General features: G+C 37.1%; 1 protein-coding gene across 31 annotated transcripts in view; it reads left to right on the top strand.

The window, feature by feature from the left end:
• GTDC1 (glycosyltransferase like domain containing 1) overlaps positions 1-27849 on the top strand; it is a 266987-nt gene that overhangs the window by 130817 nt on the left and 108321 nt on the right. The gene's annotated exons all lie outside the window — the stretch shown is intronic.

Genomic DNA, 27849 nt, shown 5'->3' on the forward strand with positions numbered 1-27849 from the left:
AAAGGGAACATTCTGTAGATTCTTTTAACTTCTGATTAAACCTAACACAATTTTTTTTTCCTATCAGAAGGAACTCTTCTCCTCAACAGGAGCTTTGCTTCAATGGGGCTTACACTAGCTCGAGATAATCAGTTTGCAAAACTGTACTATGCTCCTAAAAATAACATGAAGGGGGTTCTGCATTTTTGCTGATAAGGATGGGAAACTGTAATGAAACTTATGGCTATGCAGGAGTCTGGGGTTTGATTTTATTTCAAGTTCCATTCTGTTTAAATATTCACACCTTAAACCTTCAACATGGACCAGCTAGCACATTACAAATAATTTCAAAGGATTTGTCTATTTGTGGAAGGTTTCTCTAAGAAAGAGTCATTTAACACTAAGACTAGGTTAGCAAATTTTGTTAACATGTATAGATTTGTTTAAAGGCTTAGAAAGGATAGCAGGATTCTAAAGCACTACACCAAGATTTGTAAACATGGATGCCTAAAGTTAAGCCTTTGAACCCAAATTTAGGCACTTACATTGCTGGGGCCTGATTTTCTGGAGTGCCATTGAGAGCTGTGGGTGCTTAGCACCTTTGAAAATTAGGGCATTTTCAATGGGATTTCTGCTCCTAAATCCTTTAAGTACTTTTAAAAATCCCACTATGAGTGCCTGACCTTGGGTATGCAGGCATGATAAATATATTGTCACAGATTACATTAACTTTTCATGTACATTTTTTTAAATTAATAATTTTAATTTTTATTGAGTCTTGTCTTTTTGAGGAATGACAGCTTTCTTACATTACAGATGTTACATTTGAAATTGAATCTAAAGGCCAGAATTTCAGCAATGTCTGTAAATATTATTATGCATGTGCATATAACTGTATGCACACACAGTGAATAGTTTGTTGACATGCCTATTAGAAAAACACATTTTAAAAAATCCATTCCATTTTTATATGAATAGGACCTGCTGATATATATTTTAATTTTCATTTAAATACTATATTTAGAAAAGAGTTATAATTATGCTGTCTGGACAAAAACCAATATCATCGTAAAAGACAGGAGCATTTAAAAAAAACTTTTAATAAAGTTCTTGGGTTTGGGGGCTTTATCTGCATCCAGTATTTGCCATTTCTTTACAAGATTATGTTTTAAATAATGTTGAATGCACTCATGGCAATTGAATACAGTTTATTAATTTAGACTGTATTATTACAGTGAAATATAGATGAATGGAGATTGAAGAGAAAAAGGTTAAGAAATATTGTGGCCAAGCTAAGATTCATAAAGCAAGCCCTTAGCCCAGAGTGTTTTTTTGAGTTATTTTCAAATGGTAATTTGCTTTATCCAGACCAAACTCATACAGTGTAAGTAAGTGATTATTTGCATGACTGACAATCATTTGAATGCCTGCAGTCTTTTTAAAATGCATAATTTTGCCAAGATGTTGGAAAAAATATCTAGAAATTCTGACGGCAAAAATACCAAGGTGGTTTTATCCCGTGTGTGTGTGTGTGTGTGTGTGTGTGTGTGTGTGTGTGAGAGAGAGAGAGAGAGAGAGATGCAAAAGAGTTTTTATTTTAAGTTAATATTGTGATTATAGGACAAAATAAAAATACATTACTATACCGTATTTGACACTAGAACAGGGCCATGTGACTGCAGAATATAAAATTTCACTTGAGCAAGTTATGTGTGTAGTTTAGCTTCCATGTTGTTCTCTGTAGTGTCAGAACCAGCCCTGATATATTACTACTGTATCACTTACTTTTTAATTGGTATAGTTTTAAGTCTGATACAGTATATATGTAAAAATAATGATCTTACAATAATTTTAAACTTACAAAACAAACAAAATTCTGAGATAAGACTGTCACTCCATTGTGCATAGGTATTTCAAGGGATGCAGAACAGTAGGTGATTTTACATGCCCTATGTGCTGCCATACTTTTGTACAACACAGTGAGTTAAATCCAATGTGACTCAGAATTACCTTATAGCGTCTTTTTTGTTTAACTAAGACTCTTAATTGTATTGTAACATATGTAGTATTAAATTTGTGGTTTTGCTATTTTTTTTTCATTTTTAACAATGAGGAAGGGGGGCACAGAAACAAAAATTGCCTTTTCAATAACATTATCTTTTTGTCCATGGACCTTCAGATGCAAGTATACATAACTGGAAGAGTTTTGTAGGTCCTTTGCTGATACTTTGTATTGCTTGTCCACATTTTGATGTCTATTGGTCCATCTGCAGCCATACCACCTTCAGCTCACAAGCAAAGCAGGGTCAGACTAGGTCAGTTCTTGAATGGGAGACACTTTGGTATTAATTTAGATGAAATGTGCTATATAAATGTCAGTTACTATTAATGCTGCCCTAGCTGTAGTAAATCTTCATTATCATTTATAATTTTTTCAGAGCCATAGAAGAGCTATAATTATAGCTATAGAGCTATAGATAGTGTTTTACAAACATGTTTTAAGTTATATGTGTGTTCTAAAGAGATTACAATACAAGTTAGACAAAGGACAGATGGGATAACAGATTAAAAAAAAGAAGACATGAGAGGACTATTATAGTGAGAGAAAACAAGAGATCTTTTCTTTAAGTCAGCTTGGTAGTATCTTGTACTATATGTACTTTAAATCTGATGTGCTGAAAAAATAAAACTGTCAACAAACAGGGGAAGACTCGTATCCACAAGTCATTTGACTTTCACAAGAGCTGGGTATGGAACCCGTTGCCACTAGAGCGTGTAGTAAGTTGACATAAGATATGAAGCAGCCTAACAGCTTCTCTCTTACATTGGGGCTGCAGCTAGGGCCACGGCAGCCACAACGGGCGCTCTGACTTTACCTCCACCTCACCCCCTGTGCAAGTAAATCTTGACATTTAAACTTTACATCTACTGTGTTCAAAATCAGGCTCTGATGCAATCAACATAATGGGTCAGATCCTGGAAATACACATGGCACAGGTTGTGAGGGAGATGGAAATGGGCATAAAGCTCAACTGTGCACTTTTGCAGTCCTCCGGCCATTGTGTGAAGGGTTGGTCACCTGGTGCAAATGACGATGGTGTTGGGCCACTCTGTCTCATGCTGACTGTTAAGAGTAAGGGGTCAGAAATACAGCTGGGAACTGGCCCATCTTAAGCGTGTTGCAGTCATTCCCCCTTTCTTTCAGTCATTCCTCTTGTGCCAGCTACAGGGATGGAAGATGGTGTACTAGCTTCTACTCCAGTTCTACATCTCCAGAGGGTTACTCTTGCACTAGACTGATCCCCCTGGGGCCAGATATATCAGCTTCACAGCCAGAATCCTGTGGCAGTGAGTGCAGTACTAACAGCTCCTCCACAATGGAGATCTGGCTCAATAGTCTCACCTGGCCATTGAAACTTATTTGTATTTTTGTTTAAAGCTAATTTCTGTTTAGCTGTTCAGAGAAAAAAGAAGATTTTTTGTTAACTTTTTTTTACCTGTTGCAGAATTTTTCAGTTAAATGATATCATAGTAATCATTTAATCTCACAATAGCTCAGAAGGATACTTAAGCTGAATTCTTTGTGCAACCTAGTTTTTTATTATGTTGGGTACTACTCATGTTGCATACAACACATTCCCATAAAACCTGCATTTTGTATTTACAGAGAAATTTCTCTAGAGAGTTAAGGTCTTGTAAAACATTCTTGTTCTACAGCATGAACGAATTATTATACTCTGGGGCATTAAAAGTGAAGTGTACTGAAGAAAAGAATTTTTCATTAAAATGCAGTTTATATTGATAAAACAGATTACTAGCATTTGATGAAATGTGAAACTTGGATCTACCCATATCACTACATCACTAGTAGGTTTATTTTGGCAAGAGGGCTAGCATGTAATGTATATCAGGACCAATCATTATACACTACCTGTTAGTTTTTTATTAAATTAAATTGTCTTTCACTAAAGTAGTTGAAAAAATATGTACTCTATCTGTATACTGAAGTAGCAGAATGCAGTAACCAAGAATATTAGAAAATAAAAGCTGTCATGTTATCAGTTTTGGCACAGTCATTTATCAATCAGTATTTTAAACATTGACAAGTGGTAATTTAATAGGGAATGACCCTGTTGGCAAGAAGTTCTAATGACAGATGATGCAAACTCATTTATTACTGTGGGGCTCTGCTGGCTTCTTACCTTTCTCAGTATCACAGCTCATACTTTCCAAGTCTGGGATGTGAGAAGCCACAAAGGGCAAAACCTGTGGCCCCAGGCCTGTAACCACTCCCATCTAATCTGTTTCTTTAGTTGCAAATTTCCCTGTAGTATGGTTAGTAAGATCTGAAGTTAAATGATTTAAACACCATTTGATTTGTGATTAACATTCATAATAATACTTCCCACTTGTATGCAGCAATGTTTTTAGAAGTGTGTGTGTCTGTTGTGGGGAGGGATTTTGTTGTATTTTTGTTTGTTTGTTTTTTGTGGTTGACTCAGCTTTTGGTTGTACAACTTGAGACACCATGTTCCTGGTTTCAGAGACAACTCCTCTTTCAATAATTTTGGCCAGCAGCACATTTCATCTGAGAACCTCAAAACACTTTACAATTGTTAACTAAGCACCCTTTATGGTGGGTAATTGATTTTTATCCCCATTTCAGAGGTAGGGAAATTGATGCATCCAGAATCAATGGCAGAGTCATGACTGGAACCTAGTTCTGTGACTCTCAGTTCTGTGCATATCCCCATGGTAACTCCTTTTGGAATCGGGGATAGCCTACCTTGCTGTGATATATGTAAAGTTTTGAAGTTGGGGACTTCATATTGAAGGAAATGACAACTGTGCTACGAGCTGACAGGGATGGCATTTTTAGTTCTCCTAAAATGCTCTATCAAAAAATAGCAGTTCAAGTATTCTTTGCTTTGAATAGTTTTGTTCATTTTACTTGAACTTCTGTTATGTGAGAATTAATTTGCTTATTTCCAACACATAATCTATGTCACCTTACCAGAGACATGATTGTGGAGAGTATGGTATGAGCTTTCTCAATTTAAACCTCTGTCTGGGCTTTAGAACATAAGAACATAAGAACGGCCGTACCGGGTCAGACCAAAGGTCTGTCTAGCCCAGTATCTGTCTACCAACAGTGGCCAATGCCAGGTGCCCCAGAGGGAGTGAACCTAACAGGCAATGATCAAATGATCACTCTCCTGCCATCCATCTCCATCCTCTGACAAACAGAGGCTAGGGGCACCATTCCTTACCCATCCTGGCTAATAGCCATTTATGAACTTAACTACCATGAATTTATCCAGTTCCCTTTTAAATGCTGTTATAGTCCTAGCCTTCACAACCTCCTCAGGTAAGGAATTCCACAAGTTGACTGTGTGCTGCGTGAAAAAGAACTTCCTTTTATTTGTTTTAAACCTGCTGCCTATTAATTTCATTTGATGACCCCTAGTTCTTGTATTATGGGAATAAGTAAATAACTTTTCCTTATCCACTTTCTCCACATCACTCATGATTTTATATACCTCTATCATATCCCCCCTTAGTCTCCTCTTTTCCAAGCTGAAGAGTCCTAGCCTCTTTAATCTTTCCTCATATGGGACCCTCTCCAAACCCCTAATCATTTTAGTTGCCCTTTTCTGAACCTTTTCTAGTGCCAGTATATCTTTTTTGAGGTGAGGAGACCACATCTGTACAAAATATTCAAGATGTGGGCATACCATGGATTTATATAAGGGCAATAATATATTCTCAGTCTTATTCTCTATCCCCTTTTTAATGATTCCTAACATCCTGTTTGCTTTTTTGACCGCCTCTGCACACTGCGTGGACATCTTCAGAGAACTGTCCATGATGACTCCCAAGATCTTTTTCCTGACTCGTTGTAGCTAAATTAGCCCCCATCATATTATATGTATAGTTGGGGTTATTTTTTCCAATGTGCATTACTTTACATTTATCCACATTAAATTTCATTTGCCATTTTGTTGCCCAATCACTTAGTTTTGTGAGATCTTTTTGAAGTTCTTCACAGTCTGCTTTGGTCTTAACTATCTTGAGCAGTTTAGTATTATCTGCAAACTTTGCCATCTCACTGTTTACCCCTTTCTCCAGATCATTTATGAATAAGTTGAATAGGATTGGTCCTAAGACTGACCCTTGGGGAACCCTCTCCATTCTGAGAAATTACCATTAATTCCTACTCTTTCTTCCCTGTCTTTTAACCAGTTCTCAGTCAATGAAAGGGCCTTCCCTTTTATCCCATGACAGCTTAATTTACGTAACAGCCTTTGGTGAGGGACCTTGTCAAAGGTTTTCTGGAAATCTAAGTATACTATGTCCACTGGATCCCCCTTGTCCACATGTTTGTTGACCCCTTCAAAGAACTCTAATACATTAGTAAGACACGATTTCCCTTTACAGAAACCATGTTGACTATTGCTCAATAGTTTGTTTTTCTATGTGTCTGACAATTTTATTCTTAACTATTTTTTCGACTAATTTGCCTGGTATAAACGTTAGACTTACTGGTCTGTAATTGCCGGGATCACCTCTAGAGCCCTTTTAAAATATTGGCGTTACATTAGCTAACTTCCAGTCATTGGGTACCAAAGTTGATTTAAAGGACAGGTTACAAATCTTAGTTAATAGTTCCGCAACTTCACATTTGAGTTCTTTCAGAACTCTTGGGTGAATGCCATCTGGTCCCGGTGACTTGTTAATGTTGAGTTTATCAATTAATTCCAAAACCTCCTCTAGTGACACTTCAGTCTGTGACAGTTCCTCAGATTTGTCATCTACAAAAGCCGGCTCAGGTTTGGGAATCTTCCTAACATCCTCAGCTGTGAAGACTGAAGCAAAGAATCCATTTAGTTTCTCCGCAATGACTTTATCATCTTTAAGTGCTCTTTTTGTATCTCGATCATCAAGGGGCCCCAGTGGTTGTTTCTATACCTTCCTATTTTAATTATGTCATTTGTTTTTCCTGCTGTCCTGGTGATTTCTCACAATAGAATGTTTTTTCTTCTTTTTCATGTTGGAATTTGGTTAATATGACTCCCATGGGGAATGATGTTGTAATTAGCTTCAGTGCAGTTAAATCTATTTGGTTTTAAATTGTTACAGAGGGGCTTTAAGGTAAAACTGTTCCATCTTCTTGTCAGAATGGAACAGGATTACTAACTAAGGGTAGGATCCTGCAAGGTGCTAAGTACCCCCAACTTCCATTGCAATCATTCAGAGTTGAGAGAATTCAACACCCTGCACCATCAGTACCCTGGGACAGGTAGACAAAGATATTAGATGGAAGTAAAGGCTGAGAATTAAGTGATGTAGTCAATTGGTGTATTAGCCAGACCACTGTGTTGAGAGGTCAGTTCAAACTCTTGCATTTTAGAAAATTCCCTTACCCCTAAGTTTTGTTTTTCAAAATTCTGCCAGTCAATATTTTTGAGCTATAAATATTTTTCATTGTAAAACTTTGAAGAATGAAAAAAACAACAACCCATCTTTCATGTATAAGTCGTGCTCATGAAATTCTGAGGAGAAGTGGGAAAGTAGCCATCTTTGGTTATTTTCTTTTCTGAGTTGTTAGGTGAGGAGAGTGCATGGATGGAGCAGAGAGTAAGAGAGACTAATTGTTTAGATACTCCACACACATTCTTTTTGTTTATGTAATGGAAAAAGAAAAATGGTCAGAAGAGGAGGCTGCAATGAGAACTAATGGGGATGACAAAGGGGGCACAGGAAATGTTTTCCTATGAATGAGAACCAGAGCTTGAGTAGCTATGTTAAATAAAAACAATGTGGGAATGAGGTGGTTTGCAGTATCAGTTAAGGGACTGTGGCAATGTGGGCACACCTTAAGAGCACCCAGAAGGAAATGTACTTGGCGTGCACCCCAATGAATGATAAAAACTATACTCCATCAAGAGAAGAGGGATGGAAGCACCATCAAGAAGAGAGTTAGATAGATCTCCTAACCTGGTCCTCAGTCATCTCACTGTTGGTTAAATGTAAAGCAATAACCAGAAGAATACTGAGTCTGATATATGCACTTTACACACATTCTGCTTCTGGATTGCAAATGAACAAAAAGTGTAATAAAATAATAATTATAAACCGTGGTGGTAGCAGCAACAGTTAGATCTCCCAGCCTGATCCCCAGTCAGGATTCCTACTGACTTTTTTTAACATGTAGCCAAAACGATACTGGATGTGACCTGTGCAGGCTATTCACTGATGATTAGCATATGAAAGTTTAATAATGAAGCATTAGGCAGCAGCAGCGGCACATAAGACATTCTGCAGATGTTTCAGATAATTAATTGCATTTTGGTGACATATTATATGTGTAATATATAAAATGATTTTTCGGGAACCAGAAAGAAACATGGGGCACTCCAATATGACCATTATGTATAACATAAAGAAATAGCCTGATGAAACTGTTGTTCAGTTTTTAAAAATTAGGGATGGGATGAGGTGAAGTGATTTTGGCTTTGGCAAAATTTCAGTTATTGCCTTTATTACACAAGGAAAATCTTGCTAGGGTTTGGGGTTTGGTTTTGGTTTTGCATTCACAGCTAGGGATATTGAATATTTTATACTTTGGACATTTCCCCTGCTCTGTTGTGACTTCCAAATGAAGTAATTCTCTTCTTTTCCCATTTAAATAATTCAAATGGAATACATTTTAAAATATGAAACCCCCAGCATTAACATACCAAAAGTACTTATAAAGGCATGCAGCACACCAGCTTCAGCAGTAGAAAGATACCATGAGACTATGCAGGAAATCAGCTTCAGCACTAGAAAGATACATATAAAAGTAGCGATAAAGACACTCCAAAGTTTTATATCTATAAGCACCAAGTGGTTTGGATGGTAATTCAGGATCTATGAAGGCCCTAAATCCAATTGCCCCTCATCCTCACAGTTACCTTTTTACCAAAAGATCCTCATACTTCATCTTGTGTTGCCTTGATGCACCCTCATGAATGACAAGATAGTTCAGAGAACATCGTTCAGAGCCTTTCATCATTGTCTTCAATCTTTGAGTTTCGAGCACTGATGTCAGGTCCTGATACCAACCAGGAAAGTTGAATCAGACAGTATATTTACTCGGTGAACTGTGATTTCCCTTAGAGAATAGATACTGAAGAAAGAATGATATCTGTTTTCTGATGATAGGGTTTCACGCCTCAGTAGTAGATATGTTCTCAACTCAGGACATTTGGAAAAGAAACTTTCTTCATATTCAGCGTACTCTGCATGTCTCCTCCCATCCCTTTAATCTGGTGGATCATGAGCAGAGCCAAGGAAAACACATTGTGTCTGCTTTAGATAATGTCTAACTAGTTGAGTAGATTATGGTGTGTAACATGTTACAAATGATACTAGAACCTGTGATCTTTCTAATCATTCTCCCTTACTACCTGTCAAGACTTGGCTTGCATGCAGGTGATATACCAGGATTTTGGCCTTTCAGACAAGGTTCTTTCAACTTTGCTATCATCCAGAAATAAGGAGGCCTCTCTCATATACTAAAGGATGTAAGAAGAGTTGTACTTCTGGCTCTGACCCAGGTGAATAGGCTCTATTATCAAGTTTTTCCAAGATGCATTTGACAAAGGTCTGTTCCTTTTCCCCATCAGAATATAAATCATGTCTATGGGTACTCTGTGAAGAGATTATATGGCTTTACCCTGTTGGCTCACCCTTCCAATTTGTAGTCTGATCTGATGCTGAGTTCACACGCACGCCCCTCTTCAAACCTTTGGATTGTTTTATTTACAACCCTGGAAGGTAGTGGTTCTAGTAGCTAAAAAGTACGGGGTCTCTTCCTGTATCATTCCTGAGGGCCAAATTATGGCCCAGCTTCTGTGGCTCTGCAGGTGAATTGGCGGGGGGGGAATGTTCTTATGCCTGCCCCTGCATGAGTTACCCCTACTATGGGTGACTGTGCAGTAGCGAAAACAACCTGTCTAGGACTGCTGTGTCCTACCTCCCAACATGTGGGCCAGAAGCGGTGGGGTATGGGTAGAGCTCTGGCTCTGCCACACAATATACCTGCCATCAGAGATGTACCAGTGTGTCAGGGCAAGTGCAATGCACCAGACATAGATCTGGTGCATTGTATGTACCCATGGAGGCACTTGGAAATGGGAGGAACATTGTGACTCCAAGAATGAAAAAAAAAAAAAATGAAAAAGAGTGCTGCTCTTTGCTTGATGCTACTGGCAAAGTCACTAGTCTGCACTACTTCATTTATAACCCAGTCATTAGCTTTCACATCATCAAAGTACATCCCTGTCTGTCTAATCTAGCTACGTAGCATGGCCTCCATTACCATATTAACTCACTGCCTTACCATATTTAATCCTCACCACATCCTTGAGCTTAAGAGTTACTATTATCCCCATTTTATAGGTGAATAAATGATGCAGAAAAAGACTAAGGGCATGTCTGCACGTACAGTGCTGCAGTGGCCCAGCTGCATCAAGAGCTCTCCTGTCGGCATTAAAAAAACACCTCCATGAGTGGCAGAAGCTATGTAAGTGGGAGAAGTGCTTATATTCGTGTAACTTATGTCCCTCGGGGGAGAGGGAGGTTATTCATACCCCTGAATGACATAACTTCTTCCAACATAAGCTGTAGTGTAGATATAACCTAAAGTGAGACATCTGTGGCAGGGCAGGAAATTGAACCTGGTTTTCTTGAGTCCCAACCTAACTTCTAACACTACTCCAGAGCAGATTGAAGGAGATTTTGATTTTTTTGGTCACATGGGGCTCTTAAAATCTACCTCCAACACACTGATAAATACATAAATTAATCCAGAATTAAAGAAACAACCCATCCCCACCCTCCGTCTGCCCTTTGAAAAACCTGTTCAGTCACCCAGTTCAAAAAGTCTAAGCAGAGCTCTAATGTTTCTCAGTCTACTGTAGTCAAGTGGATTAGACATTGTACAACCGAGGCCTATAAGAAATGTTCATTTCACAAGGTTATTGTAGCCCATTAGGACTCACTCTTTTTCACACATTCAGCAAACAGTGTAGGCTGAATATTTGGTTCTCTGTGGGCATTACCCTCAGGCACAACTTCTTGAGGGCCATGGTTTAGTCAAGATTCCTTCTGGCCCTACTCCAGTTTACTTTTGCTAGCTGAAGCACTGAAGTTTGGATGACACTCCTCTGTTGGGAGATAGTCCCTGTTGGAGTCAAAATGGGTTTATTTTAACCTTACTCTCTTGATGAGTTTTTGGAGTGGCTAGCTTCTTATCCCTGTGTGGAGGGGATTGCTTGCAAAATCTCATCAATCCACACTGGAGGCAGCCGAGTCACAGGGAGCTTTTTACCTGTGATTCGGTTTAAATGTTGCAGCCATCTGCCCTTCAGCAAAGTTTATCACAGTTACCTTGTTTCTTTGAGATCATTTATGTTGTCTGCTATCTAAATTTAAATTACCACTTTGGACGTATTCAGCTTTATCTATGAGGAGGAGGAGAAATGAAGGATTTGACCCTCTTTAGGGTGCCAAAATTATGCTCCTGTTGGTTGTCAGTTGTCTGACAATCAGAGGAAGGACTGCATAACTTCAATGAGAATTTATGGCAACCAAGTCACAAAAATTAATTATCGGGTGAGAAATTCTCCTTTCTTCCCCCCTCTCCCCCGCCAGCAATACCTGATGGGCATCAAATAATATAACTTTAGGTTTTCAAAGTAGCTGAAATATTTTTTAAAGTATCCAATCCTGAAGTCACTTGTTCATATGTATGTTAGTAACTTATTATTCTGTGAGCATCACTTCATTTTGGCTAGCAATAAGTCCTGTTCAGTCATTGTGCTGCACTGGAATGTTTAAAGCTGAAATGTGCATTGGAATCTGTTTGTTTGCAGCAGATGATTTGCCTAAGCTTTGATGCGCAGTCACTTTCTGACATTTGTGTATTTCAGCAGTGAACAATGTAAACTCATTTTCTGAGCACTTTGATTACTTGCACATAGCAGCGCCCATGGCATGTGACAGAGAAGAGCACTCTATCCACTAATCAGATAGATATGCTTCAAGCGTATTTACACAAAATAATGAAAACAGCTGTTAGATACCTTTAAACTTGAGTGTGTTTTGTTATTAATCTACTAGCCCATACACATGACACTATAATTCTTCGCTCACTCAAGTTGCCTTTAATGACACAGTAATAAAACTGAGAGGGATGAAAGTAATGGAATTGTAGAATGTAATGCCTCAATTGTCTACAGTGTCTTCCTTTTTGCCAAAATAAACCACAATTAGGTCCATATGGTGTTTTGAAGTTTTCAAGCAATGACCCTAATAAAAAGTAATGAATTTCTGACAAAAGAAAGCATGGTGCTCTTTTAAGCAGATATCTTTGCTATTGATCTAGTTATGATTGCAGACTGATATGCTAATAGAAGAAGAAAGGTTCAACATGTCTCCTACAAGCACTTTCATTTGTGGTTTATTTTGCTCATATGAAATTCAGATTGAAAAGGTAGAAACATGTTGTAATCCATTAGTTATTATTTCCTTTTTAAAGACTTATTATTTAAAGTATACAAATGGATTTCTCTCAGAAATATGCTGTTTCCAAGGCAGCTGTTAACTTGGAGGACATCTTGCAAAGGGAATGACAAGGATGTGTTATGTGGGAATGTCAAATTTAACCTGCACACGGAGTGTCTTTTTGCAGAGTGGTAGCCGTGTTAGTGTGTATCAGCAAAAAGAATGAGGAGTACTTGTGGCGCCTTAGAGACTAACAAATTTATTTGAGCATAAGCTTTCATGGGCTAAAGCCCACTTCATCAGATGCATGCATTGGAAAATACAGTAGGAAGACATATGTATGTATATGTATGTATGTGTGTGTGTGTGTGTGTGTATATATATATATATATATATATATATATATATATATATATATATATATATATATATATATATATAAAGAGAACATGAAAAAATGGGTGTTGCCATACCAACTCTAATGAGACTAATTGATTAAGGTGGGCTATTATCCGCAAGAGAAAAAAAACAAACCTTTTTTGGTGATAATCAGGATGGCCCATTTCAAACAGTTGACAAGAAGGTGTGAGTAACAGTAGGGAGATAATTAACATGGGGAAATAGTTTTTAGCTTGTGTAATGACTCATCCACTCCCAGTCTTTATTCAAGCCTAATTTAGTGTCCAGTTTGCAAATTAATTCTAGTTCTTCAGTTTCTCACTGGAGTTTGTTTTTGAAGTTTTTTTTCTTGAATATTTGTGACTTTTAGGTCTGTAACTGAGTGACCAGGGAGGTTGAAGTGTTCTCCAACTGTTTTTTTAATGTTATAATTCCTGACATCTGATTTGTGTCCATTTATTCTTTTGCATAGAGACTGTCCGGTTTGACCAATGTACAGGGCAGAGGGGCATTGCTGGCACATGATGGCATATATCACATTGGTAGATGTGCAGGTGAATGAGCCCTGATAGTGTGGCTGATGTGAATAGGTTCTATGATAGATATGTGGACAGAGTTGGCAACGGACTTTATTTCAAGTATAGGTTCCTGGGTTAGTGTTTTTATTGTGTGGTGTGTGGTTGCTGGTGAGTATTTGATTCAGGTTGAGGGGGCTGTCTGTAAGCGAGGACTGGCCTGTCTCCCAAGATCTGTAAGAGTAAGGGATCATTCTTCAGGATACGTTGTAGACCCTTGATGATGCGCTGGAGAGGTTTTAGTTGGGGGCTGAAGGTGATGGCTAGTGGCGTTCTGTTACTTTCTTCACTTTGTTATTCTGTCCCTTTAAGTCTTGCCATGGAGAGGAAATTTGACACTTCACTCCACACCCCCTCATCTAAACAATTAAACTAGGTGTTGAGTGGCTGTACGGGAAGTAGAGAAAGGGTATTCAAATACTTAGTGATGGAGGTGACTTAGGGACAACCATCAAAAAGCAATGTGTGTGTCAATATTATTGCAATGAAGCAATAGTAACATCAGAAATATAAGTAATATAGTCTAATGGAGAGAGGAAAATGGGACCCTGAAGCAGAGAGATACAGAGATGCCTAAACCAGAGGGGATAGGGAGGAAGAAAAGAAATAATTGACTTGATGAACTCTAATTATTATTCCTTCAGATTTGTTGAGTAAATGAGAGTCCCACACCTGGAGAGTTCTAAATGGCAGAGTTGAAGAAAACCTCCTTGATCATCTATTACTATTATTTAATAATTGATTATTTGTTTACTCTGAACAAGTGTAATGTAAATGTACAAGTTACATTTTTTACAACCTAAAAGTGCACTCTGGATTGGCCTCTAAACAAAACCCCCATTTTCATCTGCCTTTGGTCACCAGTACAAATGGTGCCTCAGTGACCCTCCTTTGGCATATTATTCTATTTATCTGATTAACATTACGGTTTTTCTTGATGTTTTTCCTGTATTTTGACTGGGGAATAAAAACAAGGTCCTAACAACCATTTTTTTATTAAAGATTTCAGAGTTCTTTTGCAAGAGATGATGTTGATTAGAATCATAGAACTGGAAGGGACCTTGAGAGGACATCTAGCCGAGTCCCCTGCACTCATGGCAGAACTAAGTATTATCTGGACCATCCCTGACAGGTGTTTGTCACATCTGCTCCTAAAAATCTCCAGTGATGCAGATTCCGCAATGATGCAGATTCTGGTGTCCTGGTCAAATTCCTATTTTATTTTCTGTCTACCAGAATTCCCCTGCAGTTTCATCCATAGATGGTATTTGCTTTTTGTCCTAAATTATTGAGTAGTGAGGCAGGGTATTGTTAAGCAGTTGCTACATTCCAGCATGGACATGGCAGTCAGTAGGTGAAGTGATTTATGCAAATATGTGTATATTTCTACATCATAGGGTGGAAGAAATACATAATGTAGAAATATAAATAAAGTTCATAGAAATGTAAGTTACTCGTGCAGATGCATTGTTTCTGGTGCATGGTGTGCTCCAGTCTAAGCCCTGCACTCCTGCTCAGGAAAGGGCAGGCAATAAAATCACCGTATTCACCTTTTGCGCTTCCATTGGAGCATATTTAAAATCCACCAGCGGTTTCATACGACAGGATATGCTTAATCAACATATCTCCTATCCACCCTGCTCACACACCTCTGTGGCCAGTGCTGCCCTTGTTTTAGACAACAGTGGCCATCTGTGGGCCCTCAATGGAAATCTATTTATCCATTTTTGCTTCTGCAGCCACCTCATTCTCTGAGTAGACTTTCAGTCCCAGGGATTCTGAACTTAAAGTTATGCTATTGGAAGTTAGCATAACCTTGGGCTGAGTAGCGCCTTATATCTAAACTAAATTTTCCCCTTTATTTATGTCTTTACTTCCTTTTATGCTGTTAAATACTCTCTTCTTCTCTTTACCTCTTACACGTTTATGCCTGGTTATTCTATCTCTCTTAGTTAAAGAGAGACTTTATCCCTGGTGAGATTGTAAACTGTAAAATATATCCTACTTTAACAACAAATCATTTACCTTGCATGTGTTTTTCCCTTTTATCTTTGCCTCTTGAGATAGCTCTCTCTCTCTGATATCTCTCTAATAACCAATCTTCTTATATTTAGATCTTCAGTGACGTTCTAATGAAAAATTTGTGTTATCACAATAATTGTAATGACAACAGACTGTGATATCTGGAATATGGGTTGTGAGTAGAAAATTCTTATTCCAGATTAAATTATTACTACATTTTTGAAAAGGGGTCTATTGTTCAAAGTTTTGGTCAGTGTACCGAAATCCCTCTTTCATGACGTCTTCAGGGAGATTCTCACTCTTTCTTTGTTAAATCACAACGTTAATTAAAACAAGTTAAGAACTGATGATGTGTAAAGTTTTGTTTTTAACACTAAAACATTTGAATTATAGCCATAGGTGCACAAAAAGGCATCTGAAAGTACTAATCTGTTTCTTTTCTTTTTTCCCCCCTCCCATTCCTATAGTTGAAATGTGTCCGAATGAATTTTTTTTAAAAAGTCCCAGGCTATGAACTTGTATGCCAAATTTCAGATTGTAGCATGTTTTTTATGGTTGAGTTAAAAATCCCTTGAGATAAGAGTGTATAATGAAAATATTGTCATGCTTTAACTATTAAATATGGGTCTAATCATGCAGTGAATGAGTGCTCATGTGCTTTTGCAGGCTCTGTCCCTACAGTGGCAAATTTAGCAAGGTTAAGAAGTGTTGGCTTCAAAATGTTAGGGCCCACTTCTGCAAACACTTATTTGAGTAGTCCAACTGATGTCAAATACTACTTACTTGTAATAGTTGTCAGGATCCAACTCCATTTTTGTAATAGACCAGTTGGAACTATTTCATGGAGGCTCCAGTTAGTAAATACCTCTGAAGCACTTTGTGGTACTGGGAAGACTTGTAGGGCCAAATTCTGATTCCATTGAAGTCAATGAAAATTTCACAAGAGTCTTCAGTGGCCCAGGATTTAGCCTTTAGACTGAAGAGTGAATAAATTGATATTATTGATATGTTTTGCCTCTTATTATAATAAAATAATGTTACAGAAGTGCCCAAAATATGTTAGATCTTACTATAATAATTTACTGTTTATATTACAATAAAACCCGAAACGTGCCACGTTTCTAGACTCAGCAGAAATCACAATTCATCGCCTGAAGTGCTTATACTTTAAAAAGATAAGCCATGGATGAGGAGTGGGGAAAGAATTATAACATACAAGCAAGAGTATTTTTGTTGGTTGGTTTGTTTAACATAGTTTTGCATGATTAAAAATGCCAGATCTTACAAAGTATTATGCACATGAGTAACTTAACTCATGTATGTAGTCTCACCATGCATACATGTTTGCAGGATTGAACCCTTACTGACCAGTTACTAATTGCCCTTCTACCTAGCTATTAATAGTTGGGTAATTTTCTGTAGGTTCTATATGGAAATAAGTGGATGAAGGAGAGGAATATATTTTTAAATCCTTTTTACAAAGGGAATAAATTAATTATTTTATTCTTGTTTGAAAATGTTGATTTTAATGAATTTTTTGGAACATGTATCACAACTTTTTTTAAAAATAAATCAAAGCTCTTTTTTTTTAAAGTGCCTTATTGCCTGATGATCAAAGATGGTGATTTTTACCAGTAGATTAAGGAGACAAGTTTAAGAAAACATTTATTATACTATGATTTGAGAACATAACCAAGTTGTAGAGGTTACGTTCATAATAGCATGAACTAGTACAGCAACATTTTAGTAAATTGGTGTATAAACAAACATCTGTTGCAAGAATGTAGGAATGAAATCATAAAGAATGTATGCAAAAATTAATTGAAAAAGAATGATGGAGAATTGCAGCATGCCTTTAAGTCTAAATTGATTTTTTCCTTCAGAGTGAAAGTGGGATTCTTGTGCAACATTCCAGTACCATAAAGTATTTAACGTGTAATGTCCTATTAATGTACCTAAAAATTAGGCTCCGGGTCATCCAATAAGAATAGTACTTACAGTAATACAGTATATGTAATAATGCAATTATCTTGACAATAGTTTTATTTTTTCAACACTTTTGTCATACAAGAGCAGTAAGATACAATGAATTTGATTCATTTTGTGTGTGTGAATCATTTAATAGGCCATTACATCTATTATATTAGCCTCTATTCTCCTTTCAGAGCTTTTCATTATAAGGCTGTCTTTAATAGAAAGAAGTTTAACCTTCCCTCCCAGATAGATTGAACCCCATAACAGTGTAAACATTCTCATTATAACATAAAATCCCCTTCCCCAAGGGCAGCACTATAATTATGTTGCAGTGTGTTGTACAAATGTTTCTCTTAAAAATGCTGTCTCATTCTTGTCCTCAAGTTTTTATCATTTTCATTATGAAAAGAATCAATAATACCTTTAAATTGTAATTTAATAAAATAAATATGATCTGATTATTTTTTAATTTTTGAAGTTATTTTAATCAAGTTTGAGAAGAAGTCATCAGTAAAATTGCTGTTGATTTATAAATAGGATAATTAGAGGCTTTCCTCCTAAGTACTGTTCACTGGCATTGTGGCTGTTTTTATTGCCTAGTCAAACCTCTTCATTCAATTTTAAAATTGCCTTTTGAATGAACTGCACTACGAGCTTGCCAAACAGTGTCACCATTAATACCTTACCTCCTCTATTTCATTGTCCAGTCTGTAAATGCACAATAAATTGTTTGATAAGGAGGTCAATGAGGTTGTACTAGTTTTTAAGTGAATTACAGCCAAACATTTCAGATTATGTCACACACTTATTGCTATTGTAGCTCTGTGTTTAAAAGATAGTGATACAGTGCTTGAGTAGTTCATTTTGTATGGTTTCTTGAAGACTGTATACAAATCAAGATGGCTATGTTCTTCACCAAGCTGGCAATCTTTACATAAAAAACAGAGGGGAAACACCACCTTATGAACTCAATTTACAATTTTGTAATGCTTTCCTTAAACTAATTAGCTATGTTTCCAGTGGTGAGATATACAATGCAGGTTCCATAGGGATGAGTTAGGACAACAATTTCTGAAGCTAGAAGAGTATTTTCAGACTTACTACTTTTTAAAGGATGCCAGAAGTATTCCAGGAGAGGCCTGAAGCCCATTTGTTACTAATATAAAACCACTCAAATTGCCAGTGTTTTCTGATACTAGATAGCAATTACATTTCTGTGGGTGTGTAAACTCACTGAATTTGGAGTGTGTATGGAGAATTGTGTCAGTCTTAGGTACGTTTTGTTGTAGGCATTGTTCCATTGGTTTCACTTACAATCCCCTAACCTTGATCTAGCTGGGGGAGGTTATGACTTTGGTATAGGCTTTTCTTTCCCCTGTGCAGAATATGCAAGTATTTTTGAGATAGAAATTTAAAAGGCAAAAATAAGAAACTTTGTGCTTGTTGAGTCTAAAAGAAAGTCTGTTTGTGTGCATCTCTCCCTTTGTAACAGAAGGAATGTTTCTTATGTTTCTGTCTTCAGACAGTTGGCACACATTTCATCTCAGCAGCTGCTTTCTCTTAAAGTGCAGTAGAGTGTAGGACTGTAGTGACACTAGCATTAATACTTCACATTCTGCTATCATATGCTGTCACTGTGAAATATGGATCTAGGTTACATGTGTTTGCAGACTTTGTACTGCTGAATTATGAAAGCTGACTCCGTTGGAGAATTGTGTTGTATTCAGAGACTGTGAACTGAACAATAAATGAAGCAGTAAGGAACTTATAGTGATACATGGTATCCTACTTTTTTGGCCTATTTGAGCCTATAGCTTAAAAATGTAGACTTGCCAAATTAAATGTAATTTGCTGTCTTAAGAAGAGGTATTTTAATAGGCATCTACATATTGCTGTCAAAAGGCCCCTTTTACTTACGATCTGTAAGCTTTGTTTAAATAGTATTTTCATATCCCATTTTGGACTGTTATAAATTACTGCATTTCAGATTACTGCAATTGACTACAAAGTGAAAAATAGGAAATAACATTTTGGGAACAATTAATTATTTCATTTGCAGGAATCAAAGTGTACCTGTGAATATAATTATACCATTTCAGATTGTCTAGATGTCACTGAATAACCATACAAGAGTGTGTACATATGCTCTCTCTCTCTCTCTCTCTCTGTCTCAAATTCTGGGAGTCACTGGTAGTTTTGCCCAGATTTCACCCATGATATCTAATCAATGAGTAATTAATGGCCAAACAGAATTGTACTGAAAGGGAAAATTTGAGAATATTTTAAAATTATTACTTAGGACACTAATAATTTCTTGGAGTAATTACTTGGATGTGGCTCTTATTACAGGCTTCCTTGCGTACATTTTCATTACCATGAGAATATTTTAGTAATGTACTTTTAAAAGTAAGTATTGACTGGAGTCGAACGTTCTATCAAAACATACAACAACTTGGAATACCTAAATTCACCCGAATCTTATGATTACTGTTCCTTGGATTAGCTGTGTCTTTGAGGCACTAATAGTTCCGGTCATAGAAGAAAGACCAACTTGCTGCTTTCACTGCACACTATGCATAAAAACTTCAGGCTATGTTTGTGGGCATCTAAGTACTAGGGAGAAAGAATTTGAACAGCAAGCAGAAAATGGAGTTTCAGTGTGAACCCACTGTGTTCTCAGATAATTTCTTTTCATTTTTAACTTTTAATATTCACATATGGACAAGGAGGGAAATAAAGATACAGAGCACACCCTATAATGTTAGACTGCTCCACTGGTAAATGGGCTTTAAGCCATACCTCCTTAGCGATTTTCAAGCAGCAGAACTAATATAGCAGGCATCATTACAATGATGTTCTAACACTCAGCGCAGTTCTCTTGTTGCAGTCATCATGAGATAAATGGCAAGACTTATTGAACTCATCTGCATTGTAACTGGTTACATACTGAATATTTTATTGCTTAGTGTATGTGCAGTGCCCAGATGGTAACCCTACACTCTTCTCATGTAGGCTAGGGGTATGCGTATTAACCTTTGGGTGAAGTAAATGGTGTCATGCTCTTATCACCTACTAATTTGGAGCTTTCTTTTGTATGTAATAGTTATTTGGAACAGTAGTGTTTTACCCATATTAAGCAGCCCTCTCTCTACACATCAGAAGTGGCCCTCTTTCCCATAGCTACCTTTTACATTATCATATTATTCTGTAACCTCTTTTTAATTATGGCTAGGTGTCTGGTAAGTTTAAATATCTTTTGTCAAGAAGTGTCCTAGACTACAAAACCATCCAATCAGATTTTGTAGTATAATAGTACATTGTTCAGTTGATTGTAAAGAACATACTAACAATTTTAGCAACATAATTTAATTTACAGATGAATCAAGTTAAAGGCAATAGCAACATGTTCCTCTTTGGTTCCTAGCTATATATATAGTTAATCAACATGGTACCATTTTCTCTGAAAGAGGCAGCAATATCAGTTTTTCTGTTTGTGCTTTTTCCCATGATATTCACCAATCAGCCTTTTTCATAAGGATAACAACGTGTAGGGATTCTGTTCTAAGAAACTGAAGATTTTCTTTAATAAATATAAAAAGAAATAGAGAAACCAAAAAATTTGCTTAGAGACAAAGATTTGTTTGTGAAAGAAAGTGTTATATTCTGCATTTTCTGTTTAGTTAGAGTCTGCTTTTGTTTTTCATGGTGCTGATCAATTTGTGGCCATCATCTCAAAATAAAAGAAGCGGGATTATTGTTGATGTTCTCATTTACAAAGCCACTTTGTAGTTCAGTATTTTTCTGTAGCTTTGTAAATATAATGCTATCTTATTTAAAAAATCTTTAGATGGCATATGTCAGTAAAAACCAGCACCAGTTAGCTTATAATTGGATCTTGTCTTCAATGAATGGTTACCTGCTTTTTAAATGGGAATCTGCAGTTGATCTGATAATTTTATAATCTCATATGTATATATAAAGCATTGTATGGAAAAATGTTGCATAGCTGGGAAATGGATTTGATACTTTATAGGTATTTTTCATCTTTTGTTTATATTATTTTATAGTTAAATTACAACTAAGTCTTTAAAATTATTAAATATAAAATTTAGCCATCACATACATGTCTACAGATATAGTTTGTTAGGAAGGAAGTGTTTCTCAGCGTCTGGCTGCAGGAGAAAGTCTGGTGACCTTTATAGTTAGTTTTTCTTTTCTTTTCTTTTCTTTTTTTATTTGCAGGGTATTTTTTTTATATGAACAATAGTTACATGTTTTCTACACACATTTTTATACTAGTAATTGAACTAACCTTAAAACCACCGTGGAACGCTGTAGTGCTTCTCTTGCTTCCAAGTACTGATTAACTGTTCTGGTGTCATAGAAATAGATTATGTGCTCAGTTGTGTCATTAATGCACAGCTCTGCATTGGGAGCAGTGTGGAAGCTCACCACTCCTTTGGAGACCATTGGGAGGTGGTTGCTAACACTAAATTAAATGAAATCTCCTGTGCAACTCCATTGCATGAGGGTCTGTCATTAAATGACAGCACTACATATGCAGCATGCAGTACTACAAAATATTCCATATGTGCTTCTGAGGTTATGAAAGAATCTCCATTATGTCAAACTGTATTGTATTATTTGCTAAGAAATATGTTTCTTTACCGTGTGTTGTCTGGCCATGAAATAAGTAACCAAAACGCACAAGGAGAGAGACCAAAGATCTCAAAGCGTGGAGATCAGCAATTTTTTGTCCCACACAACTTTGCCAATTTTTAAATTGTTTAAATCATTAATATGGAAATATCTTAAATAATTAAACTCCAATCTGCTTGTTCCCTTGTGTTGTTTACATTTGGACTCAGTTTCTGTGTCAGGTTTCAGCTGTAGTGATTTCCTGACTGAGAGCAAGACATATGTGAGCCCTCTTCAGAACTGATTCCAGGGACAGGCAAACTGTACAGGTGCATGTGGCAACTCCTTGCCAGGCAAACACTGGAAATGAGAGTGATGGGAAGAAAGTTTCCTTTTTTTTAAATAGAAAGAAGACAAAAAGTGGTGTCAGTGGTAGGACCTTTGTAGGCACTGGGAGTAAACAATGGGAATCCCCTGAAAAGTCAGGAGCGGAACTAAAGAAAACGGTGTTATTCTGTAACTGCAATGCTTCCTCTTATTAGTGAGGTAGGCTCGCATTGGCCGCCTTTGACATATGGGGCAGGAGGGAGCAGTAACTGCATATATTGAGGATCCCACTTGCTGTGCTCTGGAGCTAACAGAATTCTCACTTCCTTCCGGTGGGCCTTCTTCAGTTCCATTAAGTTTCAGCAGCTGGAGGGAAGAAGAGCAACAGGCCCTCTGTCTAGCTCAGATGCCAGTTTAAGTTGGGGAGGGAGGAGTTAAGAAACCACTGCTGCAGTTACTACATCGAACAGCAGCTGAGGTACATATAAACCTGGCCCTTTACTATACAGGTCACTATGTCATACCTTTAAATGCCCCGCAAACCAGAACTGTCATGGAGTGGGTGCTTTACCTTCCTAGTAGAAGACGTTCCCCTATACTCCTTTGCTGCTCCCTGCCATGAAAAGGACCACATGTCCTACTAGTGCTGGATTACAGGACAAATTAAAGGCCTAACCTATCCTTGATTTAACATAAGGTCAGGTTTTTATGCTGCTCCAGTGATCTGTGATCATCTCTAATAATCTCCCTGCTTGAATTGGTCATGCAATTATATGAAATTTGGAGACCTCACCCCAGCTGACCAGCTCACCCCGTCCCTTACTAGGATAAGGCTCAAGATTTCTCTTAGCTTTGTAGCATCTTCCTAGTACAGCAGCTGGACGTCCATCTAGAGGCAGCAGCTGCTCTATACGGCTGCTGCTTCCCTTTGCCCTAGACGTCATCAAACAAGGCCAATGATTTGAAGTCAAAATCATTAAAAATGAAAATTTGTTTAAAAATTAGCTGCTAAATTGAAATTTAAAACCAAAAGAAAATAACGGATCTAAGGATTTTCAGAAACAGCAGAATAACTTGGATGTATTTAAAATGTCAGCCTTAACAGTACATTAATGTAATCATTTTGCATAAATTACCTTTTAAAAATAATTAAAGTTATTGCAAGAATCAGCAATACAACCAGAATAGCTTTAGGGCTTCATGTGAGAAGTACATTGAACTTTGGAGCACAGTTTGGTCACAAGACCATATATAGCAATGATGTAAGCAGACAACATCTGCTGAATTTGGTTAATAAAGTTCAATGAGTAGTATAAAGTTCAATGAGTTCAATGGGGCCAAGCAGAGAGGCTAGAAATGCTGGTGAGCCCCTGTCTAAAGGCAGGATGGAAAAAGCAGCAGTAGGAAAGAGTCTTAGATTTTGTCATATGAGAAAACTAATGAAGGATTGAGAGGGATTGAGCTTCCATAATTAGGAAGTTTGGTTCAAACTTGGATATTTATATGAATGGACTTTTTGACCTAGCTGAAATTTTGGCATTGTTAGTTGTGGCAATACATACTAGTGTAGGCAAGTGTAGGGAGCAAGATTTGGTCCTGTGAAAAGTCCCTTTTTTCACTACTCGGATGCCACAGAAGGAACTTTACAACTGCCCTGAACATATAGCATATAAGAATTCCCTCAGGGTATAAAACTCATATAAAGCTTGTTTAGCTGGTTGTACACCATCTGCTTCTGGCCCTGTTCACCTGTAGGGAACCTGCTATGGACAGGAGGGTGTGTGACAGGATATTGATTCATTCTATTGATATTCACTACCATATTCACCACCACCATTCATTCTGTTAATATTCACCACCACCTGTTATCACAAAGGAGATTCACAAATAGATAAACCAGCATCCAGCTGCCTGTGGGATAAAAAGGTGTGTGTCTGGAAAGTGGCATAATACCACCTTTGCCCCCAACAAGCTTGCTGAGCAGAGTTCTGAAGTCCCTGAGGATCTCAGTGTAAATATATTGAGGCCATGTCTTCCAGTGAATTAAAAGTGGTTGCTCTAAATTGATGTGACTTGAAAGAATGAACTGAAATTATTATACATGTAAGACTATTTCTGGGCAATGTTAGAAATAAATGTGCTCGGTTCTCATATCCCCCTTTAATCAGGATTTTTAAACCATCACCAAGGTATGGTCCTAGGGCAGCCAAAGCCAAAGACTGAATTTGTCCCAGCTAACTTGTAATCTCCTAGATATTTTGAAAATATATTGGGTATTTTTCCCCCAGATGACTCATTAAGATGAAGACTGTTCTGGGAGAAGGTCCAAAATCATCTCAGATGTGTAGGTTTTGGAGACTATTCAAAAGGGCTGTTCCATGGAATTTGAGTCTACCAAGGTCAAATCAGTTTATTTAGGCAATGTTTATCAGCAAACTGCATAAAAAGAAGAGAATCCTTTTCTTTAGTCCCCAGTGCTTTATACAGCAGCTATTACTCCAACATAGCAGTCAGAAGAGCATATATTTCTTCTGTTTTCCAGAGTAATCGTAGATGTTCACAGTGGTTAATCGGAAAGGTTTATTTAAAACAACAAAACATTTAAACCACATAAGGACATTTTTTCCACCAAGACCAATGTCTTATAAATTTATCTTTATTAAGTCTGTTTCAAAGAGACAATCTTAGGCCATCAAATTTTCTAGTTCTAGGGTAGAGTACACCTGCTGTTAGATCAAATGACATGACTTTAAACTAAGAACATTCACAAAGTAACTCAGAATCACATTTTCTCATTTAAAGCCAGCAGGACATCCCATCATGTCTACCTTTTAATTAGATGATGTTTTGATCAGCATTCCCATTCATTAATGATCAATTCTTTCGTTTCAAGTCAGAGCAGTATTTAGTCTTCAAATAGAAGTTCATGTTATGGACACTACTATGTCCAACAAGAATTCTTTATTTTTGCTTTTTTTTAATAAACAGTTCTAATAAACAGAAAACATGAGATTTATAATATTAAAACAGAGGGTCCTTTCTAGGCCAACTAAATGAAATATATTAAACATGTTAAAATATTTTAATTTATTACAATAGTTTGAAAGATTCTTCAGTTCTTATAAACAAGCACCTGATCCTGATAGGTATTGATTTTTGTGGGTAGTGGATGCTGCTTAGCTGCTATCTGGACCAAGTCCTTAATAGATGCCTACTTCTTGAAGCAACTGCAGTTGAGTTACAGTTATTACATACGTAGAGAAATAGTTTTGTGCTTCATGCAGAGAATGGGGTTTGTTTGTTTTTTAAACAATTAATTCACCAACCAATGTGACAATTTTTTGGTGGGGAATTGTGACTCAATTTGTTGCTTAATGTAATCTAGTACAGAAAGCTTGACTGTTGTAAATGGTTTATTCCGGGTAATCAATATTTCATGGAATTTATTTTGCTCTTTTTCTTTGTTTACTAGATTATGACCCAGATCGTCAGCTAGTTCCATTGAAGTCAGTTATACCAATTTACAATCAGTTAAGGATCTGCTCCTTATTTCCAGTTCACTACAGTTGGTTCAACACTAGCAATCTACAGATTTAATATTCATTTTTGAGCAACTGAAAAGATTTTTAGTAACTTCCCGATCTCCTCTGTCCCATATATTAATGTTATCAGTGCCGAATAGTCACAATAAAAGGGTTTGTTGTATAATTTTCCCGAGTCATTTTAGAGTAAGACTTCTGCATTGGGTCCAAACATTTGGAATATAGGTCTTTCCCAGAAGCAATGATAAGATCTGACTCTTTCTGAATGGCATTTAGGAAAAACTGGTGCCATGCATATTTCACACAAGAACTGCCCAAGATTCAAGAAGCTTTAAAGCCTTTGTAAAGCTTAGAAGACCAACCACTTTCTCTTTAAGAAGCCTAATTCCTCAAATTAGAGGCTGAGGACACACTTCTGTCCAGTGGGTTTTCATTTGTAGTACCTATCTCTCATATGTGAATAGGGGCCTGAAAGAAGACTCTCAAAGAATTTTTAAAGATCTCGATTTTTTTTCCTTATTATTTATTTTTTTTAAATATGTCCTGAAAGATTGGAGATGAGGGAGGAAGAGGGGTTGTGTTTGTTTAATGTATTCTTTTATCTGCCTTTTTTATCTTAGAAACTTCATGAATGTCAAGACTGATCTCTGGTTTTGCTGGAGGACCTGCTAGATGTGTCAGAGCATGTTTACTTTGAACTTTCACATCATAATTGAAAGAGTTGTTGAAACTAACAGAGATATTCTTTATCCAACATGTTAATTAGTCATGGAAGCTGAATAGCAAAAAAGTCAGAGTTTTAAGTAGTTTGACTCAAACTCTCTTCCTACCTCATTTCCTCAACTTTCATATTCTTCATCCTTGTGATGGGAGAAAACTGACATAGCAGCAGCAGCACTGCTGAAAAGGATCTGGTAATTGTGGATCACAACCTCAACATGAGTCAGCAATGCAGTGCTATTGCAAAAAAAGTAAATGCAATTTTAGGTTGCATTAACAGAGGCATAGCATTCAAGTCATGGGAGATGATAGTACCACTTTACTTGGCGCTGGTTAGGCCTCAGCTGGAGTACTGTGTCCAATTTTGGTCAACAGTTTTATAGAAAGAATATAGAGAAACTGGAAAGGATCCAAAGAAGAATGACAAAGATGAGCAAAGGGATGGAATGCAAGCCATATGAGAAAAGGCTGAAGTAACTGGGTATGTTTAGTTTGGAAAATAGGAGAATAAGAGGGGACATCATAGCGGTCTTCAAATACTTGAAAGTCTGCCATTAAAATGATGGCAAAAATTGTTTTCTTTTGCCACAGGTGGCAAGACAAGAGGCAGTGGGTTCAAACTACAGCATAGCAGATTTAGATTAAATCTCAGGAAAAACTCTCTACTTCTCAGAACAGTAGGACAATGGAACAGACTGCTTAGGGATGTTGTGAAAGCTTCTTCAGTGAAGGTTTTCAAAAGGCGGCACATAATCATCTGTCTTGAATGGTTTAGATACAACAAATCCTGCATCTTGGCAGGGAGTCAGCCCTAGATGACCCTTGTGGTCCCTTCTAATCCTATGATTCTATGATGTCATCATTTCACTCCAGTTCTCCAATCTACATAGAGTTTGCTAGGACAGACAGGACTTGAGTTTCTAAGTGAAGAACAAATAGGATACATATATGCTATAAAAAAAAGCAAAAAGGCCATGGGCCTGATTTTTTTTTCTCCTTTGCAGGTAACCTTTAACATTTTAACAGCAATGTTTGACAAATTCCATATCAGATTCCTACGTGTAACCTATAAAGAGGGGCTGCTTTTATATATGTGCATTCAGACATGTTGGAGATGGGTG

Source organism: Mauremys reevesii, linkage group 11 (assembly GCF_016161935.1).
Source record: "Mauremys reevesii isolate NIE-2019 linkage group 11, ASM1616193v1, whole genome shotgun sequence".
In the NCBI taxonomy this organism is placed as follows: domain Eukaryota; kingdom Metazoa; phylum Chordata; order Testudines; family Geoemydidae; genus Mauremys; species Mauremys reevesii.